This window comes from Chaetura pelagica, unplaced genomic scaffold (genome assembly GCF_000747805.2).
Source record: "Chaetura pelagica isolate M959 unplaced genomic scaffold, ChaPel_1.0 scaffold166, whole genome shotgun sequence".
Classification (NCBI taxonomy): Eukaryota; Metazoa; Chordata; class Aves; order Apodiformes; family Apodidae; genus Chaetura; species Chaetura pelagica.
In genome coordinates, this window is record NW_009953758.1 from 2513725 (window position 1) to 2540606 (window position 26882).

The 26882-nt window shown below is 36.1% G+C and overlaps 1 protein-coding gene across 1 annotated transcript in view; it reads right to left on the reverse strand.

The window, feature by feature from the left end:
* The window catches only part of ADK (adenosine kinase), a 269180-nt gene that overhangs the window by 155327 nt on the left and 86971 nt on the right, over nucleotides 1–26882 (reverse strand). The gene's annotated exons all lie outside the window — the stretch shown is intronic.

The following is a 26882-nucleotide window of genomic DNA, read 5'->3' on the forward strand; positions in this document are numbered from 1 at the left end:
AGTGTACCTGCAGCGTTGCTAAGCTGCCAGCTTATTTCATAAAGCTCCTCTTTTATTAAAAGAAAATATGTATCACTCAACAGTAAATGCAACTCCATTTTGTACTAAGATAAAAAACAGCATTTAGCAGATCTGTAAAATCAAGAGTAAACTAAAAAATACATGTGAAGAACAATCATAGGCCCTACTCTGCTGGTGGTGAGTCAATCAATTGAAGTCATTATAATTCACTCTAATTACAGTCAGAAAGCTTATCCACTCAATCTGTAGTATGAATTAAAGGCTAGATCAATTTACTGCTCTACTAAAACCCTACTTATAATTGTTTCCTAATCAAGATTTAAATAAACGATAATGTCTCCATTACAAAGCAGCATTAGTGGTAGCTGTGGGTAGCAGAAAGGTCAAGTAACTGAGTTGCAAATACATGCTTAGTCACATCTTTATTACTTTCAGCTCCAGAGGAGAAAAAAAAGAAAAGAAAACATAGTCATGTAGCAGTCTTCATTAATAAGGCAAAGGTGGACAGAAGTTGCAAGGCCTCGTTCCTGCAGCAATTCAACGCTTATTAAGTCTAAGGACAAAGATTGTGCTGTCAGATGGTGGCAGTGTTAAATCTTACTTCAGGTATGGTTAAGTAAAACAGATGATTTAACAAGATTAAACATTTTGTGACCTACTGTATGCAAATATGGGACCAATTTTCACACCAGGAATAACAGAAGTACCTGAAGCCTCATGTCTCATATTGAAAAGCATGCTATACTCTCATAAATAACAAGAATTAACAGAGATCACCATAAACAGCATTTATCAAAGCACCAAACCTCACCAGTTTTTAAAACAATATTTCAAACTGTACCTTAGGCTTACAACACTTTATCAAATGACATAACTTTTCTATTCTTTATATGTGAAATCTGACAACATCTGGAGCATAACAGAAATAGTACTTTACATACATCTGTGAAAAAAAAAAAAAAGTATTTCCATCCAAGTACCACAGTTTTGGCAGTTGGAAGCAGCTCAGTTTGAATTCACATCTGATACATGCCACATATGACTGTCATGATCCTCACTTTCAATATAAGTAAAGTTATTCTTGAGAATGAAATGTCACAGGATAGGATTTCTTGAGTGCAGACCATTTCTTCCATAAGCAGTGGTTCTACTCACACTCATGATTAATCGAAACATAGGTGTTCTATGGGAGGGTAATATTCCCACTATTTAGATATTCCTTTCAATTGAACATCTGAGCCAAGTTAAACAACACCAAGGAAGGTAGAAAAGCCGTTTAGCATTTTGTTTGAAAAGATCCTCTCATCACAGATCTACAGTTACAAATACTTCCAGCTTCTTGACATTACCTCCACATATTCCCACAATAATGGTGAGGTCCTGGTAGTTGTAGAATTCCTAAAAACTGTTCCTCTTTTCCTCAGCTAAAAGTCTACATATTAGTAAAGGCAAAAACCTGACATCATATGACAAGCTTGATGAAACTGAACTATAGAAACATCTCTGTGGTATACCATTGAAGTTGCACTCAGTGGAATGAATCAGTAGGCATTTTTTGCATATGTGAGAAAAAAAAGAGGCTCCAGGTAGACTCTGGACCACTTGAAAAAAAATTGTCCCTGAACTGGCGTTTAATTTTGAATAACCTGATGTAGAAAAAACAGGCTTCCATGCGTTACTTGGTACTAGCAACATTTTGGCTAAGACTCTAAATGGGAGTAGGAGTGAGCCATCACAAGACATTTATCACCATGAAAACAATCATGCAGCATTACATCCAATATCAAATGAAAGCCAATAACAAAGCACACACATTAATGCCAGGTATACAGTTATATAAACTTTAAATTCATTTTATAGATTTATGTAGAATACAGTATTTAATTGAATGAAAAAGACACTAGACAGAAACAGAAAATGACCCATCTCAGCAGGCACTAGCATAATGAGTTAATTATCCAGGGTCTGGCTAAGCAGTAAGTCAGCTATTAACTGACTGTATTGACAGTCTGGTCAGGAAAGGTTGGCACCTGGCCACACCACGAATCCTCACCATCACCCCAGGGAATCTGTGGCTGTTAATGTCTCAAAGACAGAATTGTCAAAACTGGCAACTTATCACGAAGGAACAAAACAGCCTCAGGAACGGGATAACACAAAGGAAACTCTAAACCTAGACTGGTTTATGAAAACTCATGTGTTTCTCCATCCTACAGTTTTCTTCTGTCAATGCAGCTTGGACATCAGGAACACACAAGGACAGGCCCTGATGTTTTCAATTACGATAAGCATCTGGGACAGAAGAAGGAGCACAGGAAATAGAACACCTTTCAGATGTTCTCTTGAGTTAAACAGATTGTATTTTCCTTCCATTTTTGTTGCATGCACCCTGGCAAACTAAAAGCAAATAATAACATTTTCAAAAAATTACTTTTTTTCTTTAGTGTAATCCTGTCTTAAAATTTAGACTGATTTCAAAATAAGCATCCTCATGTCAGATTGCTCTATCCCTACAGCAACATTATTGCTTATGATCAAATACTGAAGCCAGAACTTCCAAGAGGCTAGTACCCTTGCTGTTTAATACTAAAAAGTGACAGAATGCTTCTCTCCTTATTTTTATGAGATTAGGAACATCTGTATTTTTTCATGATCAGAGTTAGCAGGATGAACTCTTTGGTATGCTTTAGCTCTAAGAGAGGTGCAGGAACATTTCTGCTCCAGGGAGTGGGTGCCAACTGCAGAGAACAGCATTGTTTTTTCTTGGAAGATGCTGAGATGCTGAGAAAACCTGGTAACAAGTAAAACTTCTGAAGACTCAACTGTGAATTTGTGTAACTCCTTGGAGTTGACTATGTCCCACTCTTTGATATCCTCAGACTCAAAGCTGTGGTACATCTATCTCCCACTTTTGTCTAATTAGGAAACAACTTTGGAAACAACTTTTCCTCCAATTTACAGAAGCAATTCTACCAGCACTAAAACAGATTTGATGTTGATTGACTACTTAGTGCTGTATTGGAGAATTATATTCGAGATTACAAAGTTACCTGAATGTTCCCTTACACCGAAAAAATGCATCTTCATACCATGTGAAAGAAAATCAGTGGTCTTTAAGTATTAAAGAAAGAATGGGAGAGAACTGCATTCTTCGATTTGTGCTTCCCAAGGTTATCCTCCTTAGCTTGAGAACATCATGCTTCTGCCACAGGGGCAGAGGTCAGTATCCCATATCACAACACTTGATCTGCATTCAGTGCTTTTCTTCACTGTTCACTGCTCAAAGTTCACTGTAGACAAGGACCTCTACCTGAAGCAGCGGATCCAGTTTACCTCACTATCTCCAGTTGCCAAGACATTTCCCATGCAAAAGGAGAGTTGGCCACTACACTGGGTCTCAGTACACAATCCCTTAAGACTTAAAAGCAACATCATACTGATGAAGCTTAAAACAGCTTTATAGCCTGACTAAAACAAAGATCCTTCAGCAACTATTTCATTTCACTCTGACTCTATGCATTGCTTTAAGTGCCCCTGTTAACTGGACAACATAAACCATCAGAACAAAGAGGCTGATGAAGACATTATCAGTCCCATATTGTTCTCCATCTGAACTCCTTACCTCCTGAATTCTTTTTTACAGCTGCCGCCAGTAGTGCATTTCTGTATCTGTCAGTCCTGTTAAACTAACAATGCCAAAGAATACAAGCTTTGCTTAGACTGACATATCTTCTGCACATAGGAGTTTTCAGCTGTAGATTTGAATCCTAAATGCCTAGAAACTGACAACACAACAAGAAGCATTATGCCCCTTCACACTGCAAGATCTTCAAAATTCATTAACACTGAACACAGATATCTGAAGTGCCTTATTTGAAGCTGGACTCTTCTCTGCATGATCTGTCAAATCTGATCTTATTTTAAATTGCAACTCAGAGGAGAGGACTCCAAAGACCTAAAATTAGCTAAGACTTTATATGTTTGCTAAGATCTAAACTAAACAATGTTAACAACTACTTATCAAGCATTATTTTTATTAAATCAGTACAGAAATAGAGAAATACAAATATTTGGAGTCTCTTATATTGTTATATTCTGAATTTTAGAATGAGTCTATACACTTTTCAAAAGTCTATTATACCCGTAGGACATGTCTCATCACCAAATACATACACAGTCCATTCAAAAGCTACATATATTTTTAGAAATATTTTAGATGTTAAAAAAAAAAATACACCACACCTCATCTTAGAAAATCAGATAAAAAGAGAAAAAGTGGAATAAACCCCTAAATCTTTATATATATATATATTTAAATCTTAAAACACAAAATCCTGACAATATGCAAATTAAGTCTAAAAGAAAGATGTGTCACTGTTCCAAGTGAGATCACTTCTGTCTTGTGAATGAAGTGATACACCTCAAGTACAACTGGACTGCAACATTCTGTCACTGTTAAACATGCTATGTAATTTAAAATCCCTACCATGGTGAGTTAACCCAAGCCAGCAGCTAAATGCCCACCCGGTCATTCTCTCAATCCTCCTCCCTGGAGGAGAGAACTGGAAGTGCAGCAGTGAGTAAAAAAAAAAAAAAAAAAAAAAAATGCATGGATCAAGCTAAAATGATGCAAAGGCAGTAATTCACCACCTCCCACCAGAAACTGATGCCCAACCCGTCTCTAAGCCATGGCTACCTTGGAAACACTCTCCATCCCTCACTGCTCCCCACAGCTTTATTGCTGACCATATTCCATATGGCCTGGACTACTTTGGACCAGTTGGGGTTGGCTGTTGTGGCTGTCACTATTCTCAACCTCTGGCTGACCATTCTGGGACAGCAGAGTAAAAAACAAGAGAATGCCTTGATGCTGTGCAAGCAATGCTCAGTAACAGCTAAAATACTGCTGTGTTAAACAACACTGCCCTGATGACAAACCTAAAACACAGCACCTTATGGGCTGCTATGAAGAAAATCCAACTCCATCCCAAACAGACCCAGTACTTCGGAATCATTGTTACAAGAATACAGCATCAAGACCCTGGAAAATAGATGAGATACTACAGTTTTGTCCCAACATCTTAGCAATCTTTTTTTCTCCTTTCCCCCTCCCCCCCCCCACTGATATACATGCCAAGATTACTACAGCTATTATCATGTAACAGACGTACAAGAAAAAAATGGAAAAGAAAAAATAAGCTTATCTTTACAAAAGCAGGCTTGCAAAAAGGAGCCCCATATCCTGTATAGTGATTCTTCTACTGTTAACTGAAGCTGCCAAATCTTGCACGAGGAAGTGATATTGTTAAAATGCATTGCAACTGCCTCAAGCAACTTCCAGTCAAATGAGATGGAAGTGATACTACCTTTTTGATGCAAAGGCAGTAATTCACCACCTCCCACCAGAAACTGATGCCCAACCCGTCTCTAAGCCATGGCTACCTTGGAAACACTCTCCATCCCTCACTGCTCCCCACAGCTTTATTGCTGACCATATTCCATATGGCCTGGACTACTTTGGACCAGTTGGGGTTGGCTGTTGTGGCTGTCACTATTCTCAACCTCTGGCTGACCATTCTGGGACAGCAGAGTAAAAAACAAGAGAATGCCTTGATGCTGTGCAAGCAATGCTCAGTAACAGCTAAAATACTGCTGTGTTAAACAACACTGCCCTGATGACAAACCTAAAACACAGCACCTTATGGGCTGCTATGAAGAAAATCCAACTCCATCCCAAACAGACCCAGTACTTCGGAATCATTGTTACAAGAATACAGCATCAAGACCCTGGAAAATAGATGAGATACTACAGTTTTGTCCCAACATCTTAGCAATCTTTTTTTCTCCTTTCCCCCTCCCCCCCCCCACTGATATACATGCCAAGATTACTACAGCTATTATCATGTAACAGACGTACAAGAAAAAAATGGAAAAGAAAAAATAAGCTTATCTTTACAAAAGCAGGCTTGCAAAAAGGAGCCCCATATCCTGTATAGTGATTCTTCTACTGTTAACTGAAGCTGCCAAATCTTGCACGAGGAAGTGATATTGTTAAAATGCATTGCAACTGCCTCAAGCAACTTCCAGTCAAATGAGATGGAAGTGATACTACCTTTTAAAGGAAAATACTAGCTAGAACCTTGCAGTGAGACCAATATTTAAATCTTATCAGGATTTGGTTCAACATGTACCAATCAAATCTCTGCACAGGAATATCTGTTAGTTCCAGTACAGTGCCACAAGTTGTGTTTGCTATAGCTTTTTCCAATTAAGATGTCTATCGAAACGTTAATGATCCAGGAACTTCATTCACTTCTACAACTAAAAACAAAAAGGTAACAAACTGCCTTTTAACAAAATCCATAATCCAACTATTTTCAGTGCTACTAGTCTTTGTATTACATTTCCTATTCTTTCCCTCTTGGTCTTCATCTGCTTGATCACCATTTTATTTTCAGTGTAGTTTGTAAGCTTCTTGATACACAAGGAAATACAAGCATATTTTCTGTAATTAAACACTTAGTAGTCGTAATTCAAAGTTTCAAGGTGGCCAAAACCTAGCTCTCTCTTTTACTGCACCCCTTAAACATTTGCCAGTCTAAGCACCTCGTCTACTACTCCTTACTCCATTACACTTTTATCCTGGGTTTGTAATGAGACAGAACTGTAGCAAATACCTGAAGTGCTGCAGCCAGTCTTCTGAAGTTCAACATATGTTATTTGAGGCCAAAGGCAGAATGTCTCCTGCAACACCTTACAAGCAACTGAGACCACAGCTGGCCTTGTGTCCAAAGCACAGAACCTTAAACACCAACTGCCTCCTCCTTGTTTGATCTGATTTTTCCCTTCCACAACACTAACATGGTCCCTTTTCAAAATGAGGTAGAAGATGACAGCTACAAAATAGGGCTGATCATGTCAGTTCTTCAACACTCTAATGATACTTACATCAAGGTTATCATAACAGTAAGAACTCCAGGTTTACTTGGGATTCTTCCACAGCTTTTTCAGTGTATACAACTATTTAGTAAGAAATCTGGTAATACTACAAAGTTATGTACAAGGTAAGGTTTAAGAGTATCTGCATCAGTAGAAGAACTCAAATATACTAATCTCCTTGCATGTGAAACATGGCAAAGTGGAAAATAAAATATGACAGCAAAAAAAGCTTTTTCTCTGTGGTTAGAAAGTGTCCTGTTAAGATGCTAATGGAAACATATTAACAACAAGAACAAGGAACAACATATTGGTTCCAGTAAGACAGGCCCACTGGGCAACTGTACACTACTGTTAATCATGTCTGAGCCAACTCTATCTCTAAAGAATTGGCACTTACTTCATAGAGATATAGCAAAGACTGAGAAGTATTTTTAAAATGCCTTTAAATTCTCCAGTGTAAAACACTGTATTTACCTGTAAGTGAAGTTGATATTGTTGCAAAGTGACATTTTAGGATATTTTGCACATGATTTTGCATATCTATAACCTTAAAACAAATCTTCCTTTTCAAAATGCAGGCATATGTCACTCTCACTCCCCTGCTAGATGATGTGCAGTCTCAATGAATACACCCACACTCAAAATGACAGCAAAAAATCCACAAGTGAAGAGATTTCTTTCATTGTCTGGAAGCACAGAATTCATAAAGCACAAACTGTAAACAGCTGCCTATCAGCTTCTATCAGCAATAGTATCAAAAACAGATGGCAAAGGTCAAGTCAAATTTTATTGACAGTGATGAACTTTGACAGCCTCTATTAAATTACTTCTTCCTTTAAGGTGTACGTGATCAAAGCAGCAGAGAGATTTTCACTCAGTCATATAACAAGCTATTTGTTGAGACTGAAACATCTGGTCAATATCTTCTAACACTGCAATTTCATACACAGTTAGCAATAGGGTACATTTCTTCTCTTCTTCTTATAGGGTCCATAAGGGTGGCACATATGGCTGATCATTTAATTCAAAAAGGTTTCAACTGCAGGCATTATATACAATTGTGTCTATGCTTTATAGTATTTTAAGTCTACCTACCATCGTTTTCCCTCATCACTGTTGTCTGCTCTATTCTTAAGCTATAAAAGCCCACGAATATGGCAGAGCACTTAAAGCTTAACAGCTTTTGACTACTGGAGGTAGAAAGCAGTTAACAGACAGCAGTTTTTTAAGTGGCAGGTCTTCATCTCTCTGTTGTCAAAAATTCCCAATGTATTAAATTATTTACCAAAGCTTCAGTGGCACAGACAATAATTTTTGTTGTAATAGCTAATTCCTCATTTATAAGACACTTCCAAGCATATAGAAATCCCTGTTTTTACTAATTTATAAATTTGTATAGATTTTACAAATATAAGACAAAATACATTTCAAGTGAATATGTGATAAGAATTTTATTAAGAAACAAAATGTTACCCAAATGCTGAGAAACACTTGCCTTTAGAATTATGCATCTACATTGATACAGCAACAAGTACAGGATAATGTGAAGTGTACTTCCTTATTCCATCTTTTTGGTTTAAAGAGAAAGGAGGGCTAGTTGCAAACACGCCTAGAGAAAGTACATTTCAAATAGTGTTCAGGTACTATTGAATAACCTTCATTTTAAATTGGTTAATGGTTGACTTCCACATCTTATTCTTGTACTGGTTGACTCCAACTAGTATCTGAACCTTCAAAGTTTACCTAGCAGTTGTAGGAAGACATGGACTCTAAAACTCCTCAAAATAATTATGCATCATGTCCAGAGGCTGCACCAAAGGTATAGTGAAGGGGTGGGCAGGCAAGGGAGAAGGTAAATGAACTCCATGTGGGAAAATCTACAAAATGTTTAAACAGAGAAATCCCTTAGAGATGTCACTGGAGATGCCTGGGCTTTTCTAGAGAGAGTGGTGACTTACAGTCCCATGGCATTTATGGGGTGGGAGGAAAGAAGGAAGGAATGTGGTAAGTAACCTAGTTTAGGAAAAAAAACAACAAAACAACAAAACATTTAATTTGTCCACTAGAAACTTATGAGTTTCATATAAATGCCAAGACATGGCTTACCTGTAACAGAACATATTTACAGGTTGTAAACATGAGCCTAAATAAGAGCCTGTCACACTGTGCCACAAAGGTAGGCAGACAAGTCAGGAAAGCTGCTAATTAGCTGTCACTTAGCACTAAAAGCATTGGTGGAGAAATGAAGTATTTAGCCAGATTCTAACTGATTCTATTCTTTTTTTATAGAAATGTGACAAAGGAAATGTTCCAGGAGTGTCTAACAAGTTCAGAAGTGGTGGGGTTAGACAATTAAACTACAATCTTTTTTCTAAGAAAACCACAAGCATTCAATCCAGTCACAAAGGGTGTAAATTCAGTCTAAACTTAGGCATGGAGTATTGTGGTGGAACATTCCATCTAAGATGGTAAGTTTGTCTCTTCCACAATTACTAAAGAAGTTTCTCCAGAAGAGACTGTGAAACAGCAGCTTAAAAAAAAAATTAAAAAAAAAAAATCTGATGCCTCTCCTCAGACTTCAAGGCTTTCTCCCACTAGATTAAAAGCCCTCTGAATGACAAAGACAAAACTTTGGAAAGGTGACATGAAGCTATGAGTCAGCCCCACTAGAATTAATATTATATGATTGACCTCTAAGTGTTATCCCATATATTCCATGCACAGTTCTGCATGGAAATGCCCCTCACCCAAGGTTCAATATTCTTCAGGAATGACCCCTCGTCTAAGGAAGAAAAATGTAAACCATCTGAAACACAACTGCCTTAGGACAGATGAGTCTCAAAAAAACCTCTGGATTCCTTGTGTGTGACTTCCAACCACATTTATTTGGAAATGCTCTATGTCCACCAAAGACTGAGACTAGCACACAGATCAGGCTGAAGTTCCAGGGGAATACTGGATCCACAGTGTGCGTATGAACAATCATTTGGAGAACTCATACATGCTCTCACAAAATAATAAAGGGAATTACTGTAGTATTCCTAATAGAAACTACTCACTTCCTCAAATTATAATGCTTCATGTTACTGAAATTATTCCATTATTATGTTTATTGTTATGTGTACAAACACTGGTACCTCACTTGATCAATTCAGAAAAGAACAAGAAACTTTGTCTAAAGTATATACCTTCTAAATTACCTTTCAGCATCTTATTACAGTATCAACTAGATATCAAATCAATAAAGAATATTAGCTGCACAAGAAGCACTTATTTCTTCTTGTTTCTTGCTTACAGAAATGAAGAAGTCTGGACAAGTGGCAGGAGGTTTCAACAGGTCTCAAAGGTGTGAGTCCCTGTGCACATACCCTGGAATCCCTGTGCTCACCCATGGGAATCCAGACATAGCCAGAGCTCCCGAGACTGCTCTCATGAACAGCAGCCCCTGTGCTGCACCCGGGCAGGAATCGGATGTGCTGTGCCAGGCCCCACAGCTCCAGCTCCGTTCTCCTCTCCAGGATGTCTGGGGTGGACATTTTGTAGCCCAGTCCAGAGAAATTCAAGTCTCTGTAGAGGAGAGATGGTGTGCTGTTCCGCCATGGTAGTTAATATCATACACTCACATAAATAGGTGGGTTTTATTCTTATCACCACTAACTGAATGGCAACAATCTTGTTTTTCCTATTTGTTAACTTCTTAAGCATAGAAATACTGTATTGTATTTGCTGCAGTTCATAAGAATCAGTTCTCTTGCCAGTTTCATCTGTACTGCCTTTAGATATGCTGTGATAAGACACAAGCAATACCTTTGCCAAAATAATTTAAGACAGCTTCCATTCTCCAGAAACTCTAAAGATATTCAATTTTGATTCCCAAAATATCAAACAAAATAGCAATATCCAATGATTTATTATAGCTTTTGATTACTTTTAAACTGATGTACTCCTTCCTTCATTATAATTTTCATATTTGATTGTAACAAATCTTTGCTTCTTTTTTGTATTACAAAATGTGTAACAGAAGTCACATATAATTATGTGCAGTTCAAAGCAGTGCTTGGCACTACCTGAATTTCTTAGCACATAGCCCAAAAGCTCTACTAAGTTCAAATACTTTTCACAGAACATATAATTTAGTAGCCAACTTCTGAAAAAGAACCGCAAGTTGTTCTTAATTATTTTTTTTTTTCCTGAATTCAATCCCTGCTAAGACGCTTGACTCCCCTGATCTGCTTAGCCTCAGCACTAATTCCAAAACCTAATTCGTTAGAACTGGAAGACAAGGGAAATATTGCATTTACTAGAATGCTGGGTTTGATTAAAAGAAGCATCAGCTCTTTTACTGTTGACTTAAAAAATCACAGGATTGGACCCAATGAACTTTATCTTTTGAAAAACAGAAAATACTTCTCAAACTCTAAAATCAAAATTAAGATAAAAGGAACGCATACACAAAATATGATGGAGAAAATGCTTTGCTGATAAGGGTACAGTCCTGATCCAGTTAATATTCTTTGAGTGCGGTGCATTTTGAAATTATTTATTTTTCCAGTTTCCTCTGCAAAGTTCAGACCTGATTGTTACCTCAATTCATTTTTACACTGATATCAATTTATTAATTTCAAGAGAGCTATGCCTGATTTATGCAGATGTAAACACAAATCCATACCTAGTATGACCCTGTATATATAATCTTTTTGTTTGGTAATTTATATTTTTAAAAAAAAAAAAAACTTTTACCCTTTCAACCTCTTAAAGAGTATCTGCAGGTATGTGTGTAAGCTTCATTATTCCAATGTCTTAAAACACTACCCAATATAATCTCCTACAATGCAGGTATTCACCACTATTAAATTATAATAGTTAAGATCTATATCAAGAATTGACATCCAGTGCAGGAGACACTTAGAACAGTGTAAGTTCAAAAATTTAAAATAAAATCAGAAAACATCTCATCTGCTCTGAAGTCTGCGCAACAATAAAATATCAAATTTTGAAAACCAACTATTTATGAAACACAGTATGGAGTATTGTGTCTTTCATTTTTTTTCTCCATGAACATGGCAAGCCATGAATAAATTATAACTAGAATTGCTGAAGGGATAACAAACTATAGTGATTAATTGAAAAAAATAAATAAATAGAACTTCACTTTAAAAATACGCTTTCATTACAGTCATCATCCCAAAATACTCAAGTTTCAGGAACAGATTCCTAAGCATCTTGTGTACTCAGATTTGCTGAATATCAGGTAAATTGCCTGTCAAATCACTTAAATACCATAAATCACTAAGTGACCAAAAGTGGCCCTTACAAAAACTTAATTTAGTGATGGGTACTTCAGTTCAGCCTTATGATCCTGCAGGTAACAAGATCCTTCATATACATACAAAAAGAGCATCTCTGAAAATGTGTTTATCTTCTGTCCCCCAAATGCACAATTTTAGGATTTTCTCATTCACTTTGTTATGTATTTTGGAACGCTTGCTATTGATGAAGGTTGTATTGTAATGGTGAAATGACAATTCTGAACTTAGTTTTGAAAGGTAAGAGTTGGAATACCTACCAATGAAGAAATGAAAAAAAGTATCCAATATCCTGAAGGAACTGCTTTCTAGCACATAGTTTAGAACATTTTTGTTCCTATAGCATCATAACCAATAGCTGTTAAAAAAACCCGCATAAAACTAAATTAAAAATCTTGTGACCAAGATTTGGTGTGATACAGGCTTGGCCTCAATTCTATTAAATGAAAGAGACATCTTCAGCTGATGCTCTGAGAATACAGTAACTTTACTAATTGTCATAAAGTTTGATTTTTCTCCCTTATGGATGTTTCAAAACATGCAGAATTATCTGCTCTTCTTTATAATATATCTGCTATTAAATATATTTATCTCAGCTCAAATAAGAGTACATTTACTTTAAAGAAATATTTTTATGTATGCTTTACAGAATGACAGTCTGAGAGTAATGCAATTCAACAATCTGTATTTTTCTGCTCAGGGGCATTTACTGCTTTCAGCAGCATCAACCAACAGCAATGAAAGCCAACAACTGTACATCTTCCTTGGACTGGAAGCAGGATATGCTAATCGTCAGCCTTGAAGATCTAACAACTTAGACAGCATGCACTTAATCTGAAGCCCTAACTGCCTATGTGCTAATTAGTTTGGATCTCAAATTATAATTTTACTTTGATATTTTGTATAATCATTTTTTGTGCAGCACAACAACCATCGTATTGAAAGTGCACAAACATAAATGTATTTAACTTAACATCTAATGGAAACTAAAAATCAAGTGTTTTCAAACTATATATATTAGCATATTTTCCTTCTCAAAAAGATACAAACTGCAACATAATTTTAAAGGTTTTTTTCTGGAGTTTTTGGATGTTGTCATTGTTGTTAGCTGTTCCACTAATGTTAATTACACCATTACATGATTTCCCACGGATAACAACTTGTAATTCCATCTACTTATTCTCCACAGAGGAACACAGTAGATTAGGAAGCTGTCAAGATGATAAAATGACATTGAATGCAAATTTGTATTTGTAATATAGCATGCAAGATTTGGTAATCCTACTTAAAACAGAAGAAGCAAACTAGCTTCAGGCGCTGAATGTATGCTTCAGGTAGTGAACGTATGAAAAATGTCAATACATTAGAATAACTGAAGCAACCACAAAAAATATTCTATCTAAACTTTATTAAGTGGAGAATCTGTCAATAAATCAACTGAAATATAAGGACAAGTATCAATATTAAAACACTCACCACTTGTATCTGGTATAACATTATTTTTCTTGACAGAAAACCTACCAAGTAATGATATAAAAGTTCCACTGATTAGTCCATATTTTTAATTTTCCAGAATAAATTCCTGAGCATTTCAGAGACTTTTAAAGTAAAAGCCAATTTTCTGCTCATACTTATATTGATGGAACTTGACTGATGTAAGTGGAATTATGACAGTATAGATGAAGAGAGAATTTCACCCTACTACCTTAATTCTGGAAGGTTTTAGTTGTTATACACAGCATACAGCTACTCAAGACTAAGTCCCCAGGATACAAATACCTCAGTCTATTAGTGGGCTGTGTGAACATTCAATAGTAACTGTAAATCAATCTGAAACTGAACAGACAAGATCAGTGGTAGACACTTACCAAAGTTCTGCCTATGATTGCGATTTTAAAGCAAACACCACCACTTTTTACTCCTAAGAAAATACTAACACATTTCTTTTTATTAGTTTAGATAGTAATCAGTACATAATCTTACTAGGGGCTAGTCACAACCACTGCTATTGCTTCTATTTTAATAATTTTTTTTTACTCTTTATTTTGCCATTTTTAAATTTACTATTATTTTCCAGAAAATAAATGTAGCCGTCACATAAGGTCAGACTGATTTTTGTGAGGCTAAAATTTATTATGCTCTAAGTTTTAAATTAAAAGACATTTCAGAGGAGCAAGACCACAATCATCAGCTTTCCAGAGGGTCTGACAAGTACTTAAAATGTCTAAATACAGCTTGACAAAGCTCGTATTTGTACTGATGAAATGCAACCTGGTAATGAAGTGTCTTCATACACAGATCTCTCCAATTTTGTCCTGGAAATGCACATCCATTTAAGATTTTTACTACACAGATCCCATATAGCAGACAAGATTTTACTTCTTCTTTCTATGAACCTTTTAACTTAAACACCCATAGACCAACACAAGGCAAATACTAAGCAACAGCTTCTTTTAAAGGTTAAATTACAAATGAACCCACATTCAGATAGTTCAAGTTTACACCTTTAGTAGCTGCCCCTATAACAACAGAAAGTTACAAAAGAAACTAGTATTACCAGCCAACAGCTAACCTTTATTAACAGACCAGTGTGTCATGCGTTGCATGTCTAAATTGAGATTTACGAATACATCAGGTTGCTCCCTCAAAAGATGAGAAATAACTGTGAGTGAGGATTCCTTACAGGTTTAGTTCCCCCTTATAGGTACAAGTTCCCCCTTTAACATCCGTAATTTTGATGAGCTGCCTCTCTACCAGCGAGCCTCAGAACCAGCATCATATCTTCTAAAGCTTTTTACATGCAAGCCAAAATAAACAATTTTCCAAAATGTATTTGTTAAAAACCCAGGGTAAGACAGTATTTTAACACTTTGGGTAGTTTATCATGACAAATGTAGGAAAACAGTGTTGACACGGTCATTTCTGAAATTAAAAGTTACTTACAGTAAAGTAGCATTAAGTGAGGGAACTATATCTAATCTCCTTGCTAATATATTACCAATTTTAACAATTCCTAGAGTCTGAACAACTGACAGCAGTCTTAAAAAATGAGGGCTAGAAATACATCAGAACAGCTATCTTCAACTGTTTTGGAATGAGGCTTTAAACACACAACTCTACAGTTCTGTAGAAGCTACTAATGCATGAAGCTGTAAAAATCCTTTAAACCCTGAGCTTACCAGAGATCGCACAAATATCAACCCCAGGTGTTATGCCATTAAGCTAACCTCCCCCAGAAAAAAACCCTCAACAACAAAAAACCTGCAATGCTGATATGGAAGTCTAAACTTATACCTCAAATGTTTTTGACTACTTAGAAAACAAACAAACAAAACCACTACAACCCTCCTAAATTGTTACTAAACTGTCAGTCCACACAAATAGACAAAAGAAAATTCAGAGTGAATTCTACAGCACAGCAATGAATTCTGACAACTGGCAGTGAGCAATGATGGATCACACTTAGGCACTATTAATAACTTCTATCTAGTATGTAGAAATCAACTAATGTAGGGAATTCTGAGTTTAACATTGCCCATGACATTGGGATTAGGAGAAAAAACACTTTTTTGTAAGACAAACTACATTAAAATAAGGAAGCAATTCTAACTAAACTATATGTATGACTGAGAATGAAACAGTCGTTCGATACTTTATTTTGTCACTTTAGTGGCTTAAATACATCTCCAGATGTGCCTTCTTTATTGTAATATACAGCTGTCATACAACAAACTCTTTAAGGCAGGAGAGCACTTTTTGTTCTCTTAGAATCACATCACCAGAAGATGATGCTCACTTAGCCTGTTTCCCCAGTAAAAGTTCTACTTTTCTGTCTGGGACAGCACATCACCCAAAAATTTCTGACTGTAGCTACTTGGAAAGCAATCAAGCTATGATTTCAAGACAAGGTCTGCTGGAACAGTAGCAATTAAACAAATGCACCTGGAAGAATACCAACATACCATCATTGACAAGTACGTAATCAAAATTTGTTCAGTCAATCACAATAAACCATTCCCTTTGCTGTTTCCATCAAAATACATAATTGTTTTCACCCTTTCATCTTATGACAGATGACAACATCCTGTAAGATTTCCTTTTTGAAGAGTGCCCAGCCTTCCTGGACCCCTTTGCCCTTCAGGACTGTCTCCCAAGGGACACTCTCAACCAGTGTCCTGAACAGGAGGTACAGTGAGGCACCTCCCCTGGTAGTCTCACCAGTTGTGTCAGGAGGTTATCTTCTATACACTTGAGGAACCTCCTAGACAGTTTCTTCTCTGCTGTGTTCTATTTCCAGCAGACTTCTGGTAGGTTGAAGTCTCCCACCAGAACAAGGGCTGGCAATTGCGAGACTTCAGCCAGCCACTTGTAGAATACCTCATATGCCTCCTTGTCCTGGTTGGGTGGTCTGCAACAGACTCTCAGCACTATATCTGCCTTATTCGCCTTCCCCTTCATCCTTACCCATAAACACTTAATCATCACCATAATCCACCTCTGTACAATCAAAACACTCCCTAACATATAGAGACATGTCACTGCCTCTCCTACGTTGCCTATCCTTTCTGAAGAGCTTATATCGATTCATTGCAGCATTCCAATTGTGACAGTCATATCACCATGTTTCCATGATGGCAACTACATCATAGCTATCTTGCTGCACAATACTTTCCAGCTCATCCTGGTTGTTGTCTGTGCTATGTGCATTAGTGTAGATGCACTTGAGCTCGGCTACTGATTTCACCCCCACCCTTGGCTCTTCACCACTAGGTTCATCTCTGGTGGGCCAGGTTTTATCTCCTTCCCCTTTTGAGTCTAGTTTAAAGCCCTGTCTATAAGCCCTGCTAACTCTTGCCCTAACACCTTTTTCCCCTGCAAAATAGGGTTTTCCCATTCATTGACAGCAGGCCCAGTGTCTTGTTCATCAAATCACTGTCAAAAAACCCAAAGTCCTGCTGGTAGCACCAGGTTTGGAGCCAGGCATTGATCTGGTGGCTAATAAACCACCTTAGTATTTACTTCACTATACTTTCAGTATTATACCAAAAAGAAGAAAGATTCTACTTACTCAACAATGGCTAAAATATTCATCTAAACCAAGCAATAAATACCATCTATGTAACCATTATTATCTGTACTACTTCTTGTGTTCTGAAGACAACGTCTACCACAAGGGTCAGTAAAGATGGAATCGTACTTTGTATTTGGAAAACAAATTAGTTCTAAACATGCAGTCTGAGATCTGGATCATTCAGTAAAACCTTCTACATGCACACTATCAGGAGTTCCAGTTACCTGCAGCCTTCTGCATAAATTGTAGGGAGTAAAAAAATTGGGTAAAAAAATTAATAAATATTTTTAAAAGCGACTCTATCTACTTCAGATCATCACAGTGGCACTCAAGAAGGGGTTAAAATTTCTTTCAGCAGTACATGCATGGTAGAGAGAAGAGCAGGTAAAAAATTTTCAGAACATTAGTGTTTGTTCCATAGTCAGGTCTAGAATGGAGCAAAACAAGAAAATATAAGAACTCCAACTACCTGTAACTATGACTCAACATACAGAGAACAGAAAAAAAGAACACAGCACTATTAATACTAAACGCAGCAGCAGAAGAGATTTCAATACATAATTCCATGGTTCTCTTAAAAAGTTCTCAACCTGCTTCATTAATTCTTGATGAGGTTACTATAATGATGCTAGATGTCAAAATGGTTGGCAGAAACAAGTCATATTGTCCATTAAAAGCAAACTTCCATAAAGCTCTCATTTCACCTTATTTAACTGCACAAATAAAATATGCTCTTTTTACATCTCACAGAATCAGTAATGAAATTTTGCTTTTTTGTTATGCTATACATTCACAGAATCATACAGCAAGTAGCCAAAAATTAACTGATCTAATAGCTCTGCCTTGGCAAATCAATAGGTTTCTGTACAGTACAAAGTAAACTAGTACATCACTCAATTACTTTTTTTCCTTTGAGTCTAATGATCACATTTCAGTAACCAATGAACCAAACACAGGTCAGTTAATTCCTTTACTGCATTAAGAAGTTATTATCTTGACATTCAGGCACAACATAATGTTTACCACAGTGACAATAAGCTCTTTTAGATACACAGTACAGAATCTGCAGGCAAGTGTGAAGATCCTTTGATAATAAACTGTACTTCCCAGGTCCAACACAGAAAAAGCTGTGTGCCTCAGAAGCTGAACTATTTAGTCACACCAATGATAAATCTAAGTGGGGACAGTCATTTTAACTGCTCAGAACTGTGTCTGCTTTTTTGCTTTAAACAACTCTAATTTTACAGTCACACAGAAAAAGACTGAAGAGAAGAAATTTTGTCTTAACTTGGCATGTATTAAAAAAATGCAACATGTAACTTTAAAGCATAAAAAAATTGCATGATGGGGAAAAAGACCAGGTGAGTGGATCTGCAGCTCTGAGAAACATATCAACAAGGCAATGTACAAATAAAATAAGGTCTTGAGGAAGAGACAGAAATGATGTCAGGGGAAGAAGCCACAATGATCTACAATATTAAAATAATATTGAGTAGCTTAAGATGTTATGTTCTACACATTGAAGTTATTAAACTTACAACTTTGACACTGAGTTTAATTGGGCTAATATAAGTTTATCTGCAACTATATATTTTTTTTAGTCTGCAATTTATGCTTTTTATTAATTTATTATTTCTTTAATCTAGAATACTGGGCAGACTAAAATGAAGCTAAATAGAGGGTGAAAAACTGTGGCTTTAGAATTCTTGAATGTAAGTTTTCAGAATAAATTCAACCTAATACATTTTTCAATACTTCATAAATACTGTAAAACCCATGTTCAATTTTACAACTACAGTCTGTATAATCTTGAAGCAAGTTATTTTTAAACACTGAATAGATGACTGGATTCTTTCAGCTACAAAAGAAAGGTTTCTTTGAAAGACTGCCAAAAATACTTTTATAGCTGATACGTAGCTGACACATTAACCTGGTAAATGTGTGTGGAAGTACTAATGACTAAGCAAGGGATATCAAAGACAGTGATAAAAGAACAAACAGCTGCCAGTACTTGGCATTCCATTCTGCTATCATAGCTAATATGATTGGCAAAGGAAATTACACCTACTTTATAATAATACTACTACATTAGGCAGAGACTTCTAGATGGAAGTATCCCAGCACTATTTTCTAAAAGGTGTTGTATGATTCATTAGAAAGAACAGAAAAAAAATACTACTACTTTAACTGCAATACTGCAGAGAATTTTTTAAATAATGCATCCAGATAAGCAGTATGCTAAGAGATAAGAGTATTCTTTTCACACTGATATACTTTTTAGTAGCATAGGATTGTAATTCACTTGAAAGCTTTCAGTTATATATATATATATATATATATATATATGAATGACCAAGTGACTTGGTGCTAAACATTTTACTGAAGAATGGCTTTTTTAATACTACAACAGCATAAGAGTCCCATTTTAAGTATTCCATTCTACATTAGTAATTATGGAAAACAAAAAATTTCCTTTGACTAGCATGGAAATTAACATTTAAGAGCTACTTACAGCTTTGAAAATCCCCCAAAAGATTCTAAGTTGCAAAAAAGCCAATAAAACCTAGAGTTTCTAACTTACTTAATACTTACATCTACTAACTGTTCTGCTATATTCAGCATAAAATGGAACTCTAGATTTTGATGATGATCAATATTTATAACTTACGTTAATTTTTATTAAAAAATATTTGAACCAAAACATTATTTTCAAAATTAAGGTTTTACATTTAGAAAATATTACAGTAAAAATCTGAAAATCTAGTTTTAGACACTGTCACAAAGTTCACAAAATAAGACTTGCTGAAATCTTTCTTTTTAGAATTTATAATGCATTTGGTAATACTGTCTTTGGTGTTTTTGTCTGACAATATAAATAGAATCACAATAACATAAATATCTAAGTAAGTTAATAAACAAAAATTCCCAGAGCAAAAATTTGTTTCATGGACTTAATTCTCAGTAACTTCCTGTTAGAAAGCAAGAGTCTAGGGATCTGTTACCCACAAAAGCACTATCATCCCAACGTGCTTAATTAGCTCTTGGCTGGGACCAGGCAGTAGAGTAATAATGAACTTCATATATTTATTCCACTTAAGTGTTTGAAACGTGCTTATTTGCTAATGCAAAAATCAATAAAATGATAATTCATATTCAAACTTGAAGCACCAAAGGAAACAGGTAATAGCTTTACTTGTTGAACACCCCTCTTTTAGCATAGAAGAATGGCCAGGCTGCCTCTTGGATGAGGAAAATCATAGTGAGTTTACAGCAAATAACTTTATTTGGTGTCCCTGGAAGACTTTGCAGGGTATACCCACTGTAGTAATCACTCATCTTCATAGAAAAAGTTGGCTAAGAGGAATCTGATGCTCTAGTCTATGCGATACAGTGAGGGATTCTCAGCAGCTTCACATCATTCAATCTTACTCCCATCTTAGCTGCAAATTCCCACGTGTCTATGCCATGCCAAGCACCAGCATGGCCTTCCTGAGCTCTTCAAGAGAAGCAGCAACCACTTTATGGATATGTATTTACAGAATATTGGTTCATAACACTGTGCACCCTCAGCATACTTGTAGAAAATAGGGACCTGCAAGGAGCATTTGACAGACCAGATGGCTGGGGGGTACTTCAACAGGCTGAAAATACGGGCCAACTGGAATCTCATCAGGTTCAACAATAGTAACTGGAAAGTCCTGCACCTGGGGAGGACATTCACCAGGACAGTCTGGGTGGAAAGCAGGTTTGCAAAAAAAATTATGGAAGCCCTAGTGGACAAGTCAAACATGACCAAGTGATGTGCCCTTGCAAGAAAGACTACTAACAGCATGCTGGGGCTGCATTAGGAAGAGCACTGCCAGCAGGTCAGAGGAGATGATTGCAGGACACAGTGGACTGAGTTCAGTGAAGGCCCACTAAAATTATTAGGAGATTGGAACATATGTCATGAGTAGAGGTTGAGAGAGTCGGAACTGTTGAATCAGGAAAGCGTTCAATGCAAGTCTAACCAATATGCATAAATATGTAATGGGAGGGAGCAAGGAAGACACAGCCAAGCTCTTAACAGGACAAGGATGAGAGACAACAGGTACGAATTGAACTACAGGAAATTCCATTTAAATACGAGGAAAACACTTTTACTCTGAGAGTGGTTGAAAGCTGGCACAGGTTTCCTCCACAGAGGCTACGGAGACTCCATCCTTTCAAACCTGCAAACCTTCAAAACCTGAGTCTGCAGCAACCTGCTTTAGCTGACCCTGTTTAAGAAAGCGGTTTGAACTAGAGGGCTTTTCCAACCTCAGCAATGCTGTAATTTCATATAAACACCAAAACAGCTACTTGAAAGACAATATTTACACAAACATGGAAGCAAATCAGTCAGGAAAAACACAGGACAGAAATTACAATATTATTTATGTGGGAGCAGCTTTTTGGAAAGAGCAGAGGAAGGTAGAAAGTAGAAGGTTTTCAGATGAAGTTGGCAAATTTGTGAAAGGGAGTACAAGACAATTGCCTGTAGTATCCAGACAACTTCAGGTCTTTCTCTTCAAAGAGAAAGATAATTTCTTGTCTCACATCTGTAGCTACCATCAAATAATACATGACTGAATATATACACAATTAAGCATTCATTATTAGAGTCTCTACACATGTGCAACGATCTTCCACCAGCCCTAACTTTACTGAATCCTGTCCTGCATTAAATGAAATATCATCTTCAGCCAATTACGATTTTTACTATTAAGTAGTATGCTAGAATTTCTCTGTTAACAGCAGCTGTCTAGACAATACACAAAACTGTATTGTTATTATTTTTAAATGGTAGGATTTTCTTACTCCACTTACATATGCTCTTTGTTGGCTTTTAGAAGTCATCTACTTCAAGCAGTGTAAATGGACCACTAAAAGCTTAAATAAGAATTTTAAGTTACTTCTTTAACACAGTGCCCTCCTAGCAAACCCTTTACTATCCCAAATCTTATAAAATGTAAACATCATACAAAAAATCCCCCTTCCCAATCCTCATAACATTTACTGATTCTATTCCACTTGATCCATAAACTACAAGGAATCAATCAGTTTCTGAAATGCCCACTGCGGCATATCCAATGTTTATTTTATCTGGATTTAAAACTCTGATAAAACACTTCGGGGGGGGGGGGGTGGTGGGGGGGTGGAAGCTCTTAAGCATCTACCACAGTGTATGTTTCCATGGAGAATAAATGGATACTGTAGTTACAGATGATGTGTTATTTATTCTTGCTAAATCAGAGCAGTACTTCTGCCAAAAACTTCATTTTATAACATCCTGCATGGAAATATGTCAAAAAAGCAAATATATAATAGATATAAGCCAAAATCCACTGGAAGTCATGAAAAAAAATAAAGGACCTTGGGGAGAAAGAGCTATATCTAACAGCTAAGAAGCCATGGGACAACTATATTTCACTTGAACTGTTAACAGTAGAAACATTTTTTTTTGACAACTAATGTTTAGAAACTGTCAGTTTATGTGTCTAGCAATCTTTCATCTCTGTAACAATTCTTTGTAGCCATACTTTCAATCCTTAAAAGAAGGAAGGAATTTGAAATCAAAGAATGTTTTTCTTCACCAGGAATAGTTTCTGTCAGTGTTTCTTCAGTGTGAATAAAGACTTATGAAAATTTTCAAGCCTAAAACACTGAAGTTAGGTACTAAATATACTGGTTTCCATGTTGAACAATACTAGATAACTCCAACTTGTATTTACACAGATTAGAGATAAAATATTACATGCTTACTGTGAAAGCAAGGTGCTCAGGGGCTCCAAGTGTTTCTATGTCAACATTTACACAGAAGAGAACTTGAAATCTTTCCTGAGAATCTCCTGTTCTCGTGCACAGTATAACAAATGCTATTCTCCAAGACAGATGAAATTTGCAATATTGATCTCCAATTTGCCCGCAAGGCAGAGGATTTAAAGAACAGGTATAATGAAATTTGATTTAAATAGATTCAGGTTTTTCCAGCTTCACTGCTAAGAATTGAGTCATAGGGGTATGCGAGATATATCAAAAATCCCAAATACGACTAGATGTTTTCTCAGATCTACAGAAACTCAAATGGTTCAGAAAACAATAATAAAAAATAAAGACAGGGAAAAGGGTTAAATGGCAAAATTCTCCTTGTACACTGGTGTGGATGTTTGAAAATATACCAAACAAATAAAAAGAGCCAGATATGCAAGAATGCTACTTCAGCTGGAATCTGCAAAGACCAAGAAAAGAGATCAGGGAAGCCAGAGAAGTGCTAGCCAGCAGGATACCTATTTGACAGGCAACTGTTGTGGAAACATGCATCTCCGCAATTCCTCAGGCCTCTTCCTACATATATCTTAAGTGGAATCTAGCAACATGTCTAGCATGAAGATTTCTGGGGCATGCCTTATTCTTTTAAATTATAATAACTACTCTTTATCCCAAATAGGTCGTCAGTATTCCTTACAAAAATCACAAAACCCACTCAAAAGTTCCCAACTGAATTTGGGATTAGAATTGTATTTTAATAATTTTCTTTAACAAGCTGAATTAATACTGAAAACACATTTCCTTAAGTATCTCCACACTTAGTTTCTATTCTGGCAAATGCAGAGCATTAAAACCACAATGGCTCTCTTAGCAGTCCTGTGGGCTCCCTACTCTTCATGCTTTCATGTCCAGAGCAAAGAGACATATGATCCTAGGCACAATTTAGTTCCTTCTGCACTGCAAGTGTATGAATCATATACTTATCAACCATTTTCTGTACTTCTACTGTTTAAGACTAAAGCACTTGAAAAAAACCACTACATTAAACATAATGTACTTAAGCACTTTGATCAGTAACGTGGCCCTTGTAGAAGACAGAAAATTAGACAGCTTTCCTGTAAACACATATAGATAGGCCTTTTTTTTTTTTTTTTTTCTATTTTTTAATAGTGACATGAAAATCACAGGTTTTGGAAAAATGGTAGAAGATTTATCCTGACCCCTATGCCATCCTCTTAAATAATATGTAATTGTATTGCTTCTGAAAATGTTAGTTAAGAAACAAAACTGATAAAAGCAAATAAAAACTCCAGGCCATTGTCATAGTTTTTTACTGAATTACCAATAACACACACTGAGAAAGATTGGTGTTGAAAAAATTACTGCCTGTCAAAATGGATTTTGTACAAACCAGAACTCATAGTATAAAAGAAAATTGATCACTACTTACAGAGTGCTATAAATGAACACAGTGCTTTACAGATAAACATTAACAGGGTTCCTTTCCCTTAAGAGCATATAATTGAACTCTAATAGGATACTCTGAATGACAATTAAGGTTTGTGAAAATGAGCGCAGGCATTATTATTGCAAAGATGAATATAGAAAGAAACAACAGAGACTTGCATACTCCCTGCTTGATTTCCTGCAAAAGCTGTAATTCACACACTGCTCTTGTTCTGATGGCTGTATGGATTTGTTCAAAGGAAAGATTACATACCTGTAATTTAAAAGGTGGCAATTGACTATTAGAACTATCAGATTTTATATTCCTTTTATTACTACAGAACACTTAGAGAAATGATAAAAATTCTATAATTTATGTGGTTTACTGCTTAGAATATGACATTACTTTTCATCTCAGAACAAATGAAGGTAGTTACAGTATGCGGTTTTTTCAGCTTCTGGTTGTGGTGAACAGACTGAAAGCTGTTTGACATAGCCAAGGAGATCAATATAGATGAGATGACAAATGACCACCAGCTGTGTAGAGTACAACACAAATACACTACACAAAAAACAGAATAGAAGCAATGAGAAACAAATGACATGAAGCAGGAAACTGAAAAAGGCTTTGTCAAAAGACGATCTTAGTATAGTTCCCTCTAGAGTGCTGAGACATTTCACAGATTAATTCACAGAATGGAATTATACATGCAAGCATAAACGTAACCTGTAATATGGGGATGTTCCTCTGCCACTGGCAGCATCATAAAATTAACAAAGTCAAGACCCAGGCAGATGAGGTAACAGGCACTCTAGAAGACAAGTTAAGAACATACTGATGCAGATACTAGATACATTTTACAGTATAAGAACTCAAAGCTACTCCCTATTCCAGCATCCATTCAGAATGCTTCTGAGCACAAAGAATAGAGATGATCAGAGACTTTCTCATAAATTAAATAAAAAGGGATAAAATTGAAAGATTTCATAGATAGATAGATAGTAGACTGGGAAGAGGGAGCAAATGGCCTGCTTGTTAATATGCATGATTACACTTAAAGAAAAATCAAAGAAGTAGGCCTGAGCAATGAGATAGTCAAGTTGTTTGAGAAATACTTTAACAAAAACTGAGCTTGGTGTTTGGTTTTGGTTCATTGTTGGTTTGTTGTTTTTTTTTCTGTTGTTTTCTACAAGCAGAAAAATCACTTGAAATAATTAAGCAAGAAAAGAAATATTGAAAAAGCAACAGAAAATACTACTACTTTTTTGGTCAAATCAGCTTGATTTCCAAGCTAATGTTTAGGAACTCACAGAGACAAAAGACATGTACCATTACCTGAAAAATTTTCAGACAACTAATAAATGTAAATAATTCTTAACCTCACATTATGATGCTGAGTTTCAGATGTTATTCTTTGACACAAGGGAAAGCCACCAATTTTTAAATGTTCTCATGTCTTGACTAAGAGATCTGAGAAAAGGTATCCACCCACATATAACAGTATCACATGATACAAGAACAATCGGACCTCCAAAAAGGAAGAACAACACTGCTGTGGGATGATCCAAAGATCTGCAGTGTTGTCATTTATGACAGAGAAGGCAAAAAAAAAAAAAGATTGTGGATACCACTACAAAATTCAGTTCAAATACCTCATTAATTGTCTATAGAACTTCACAAGATAAATTAACTTTTCCTCCTAATATCCAAAAGAGAAAGTATGTCAAATATTTTGGCAAAAAAAGGGAAATATATACATATGAAGAGAAACAACACAAATTCATCAAAAGTTACCTTGGAGATAAACAAAATTCCGTACTCCATCTGCAAGAACTAAGGAACATCTCAAAGGGGTGGCAAGGGAGAAACAAACTCACAAGGCATAGGCATCTAATGTTTTTACAGTGCATCTTCACAAGCATGTATTCTGCTAGTGATAGCTCATCTGTTTCTGTAAGAGCTTCTGGTTTTGCAACTACGAACTCAATGCCATGAGATGCATATTTAACGATATAAATGGGCAAAATAAAACTGTCAAGCATGAGCAAATCTGCATTATGAGACTATAATAAGAGTAATGATCTCAGCTTTTGCAACATCATAACACTCAGTAAAGCATCTGAACATCAAATCTCAGTGGTGTTTCTTTAAGCCTCTTCATCTAAAGTAGTTCCTAAAATAATACAAAACTTGAGGAAAAGTTGGAGTGCTATTTTAATAAGATCTTCAGTAACCCAAGTTATACATACTAGAAAGCAGACATTACAAGAAGGGGCTTAGAGGTCCTATTATTCCTTTACTTGAGTGA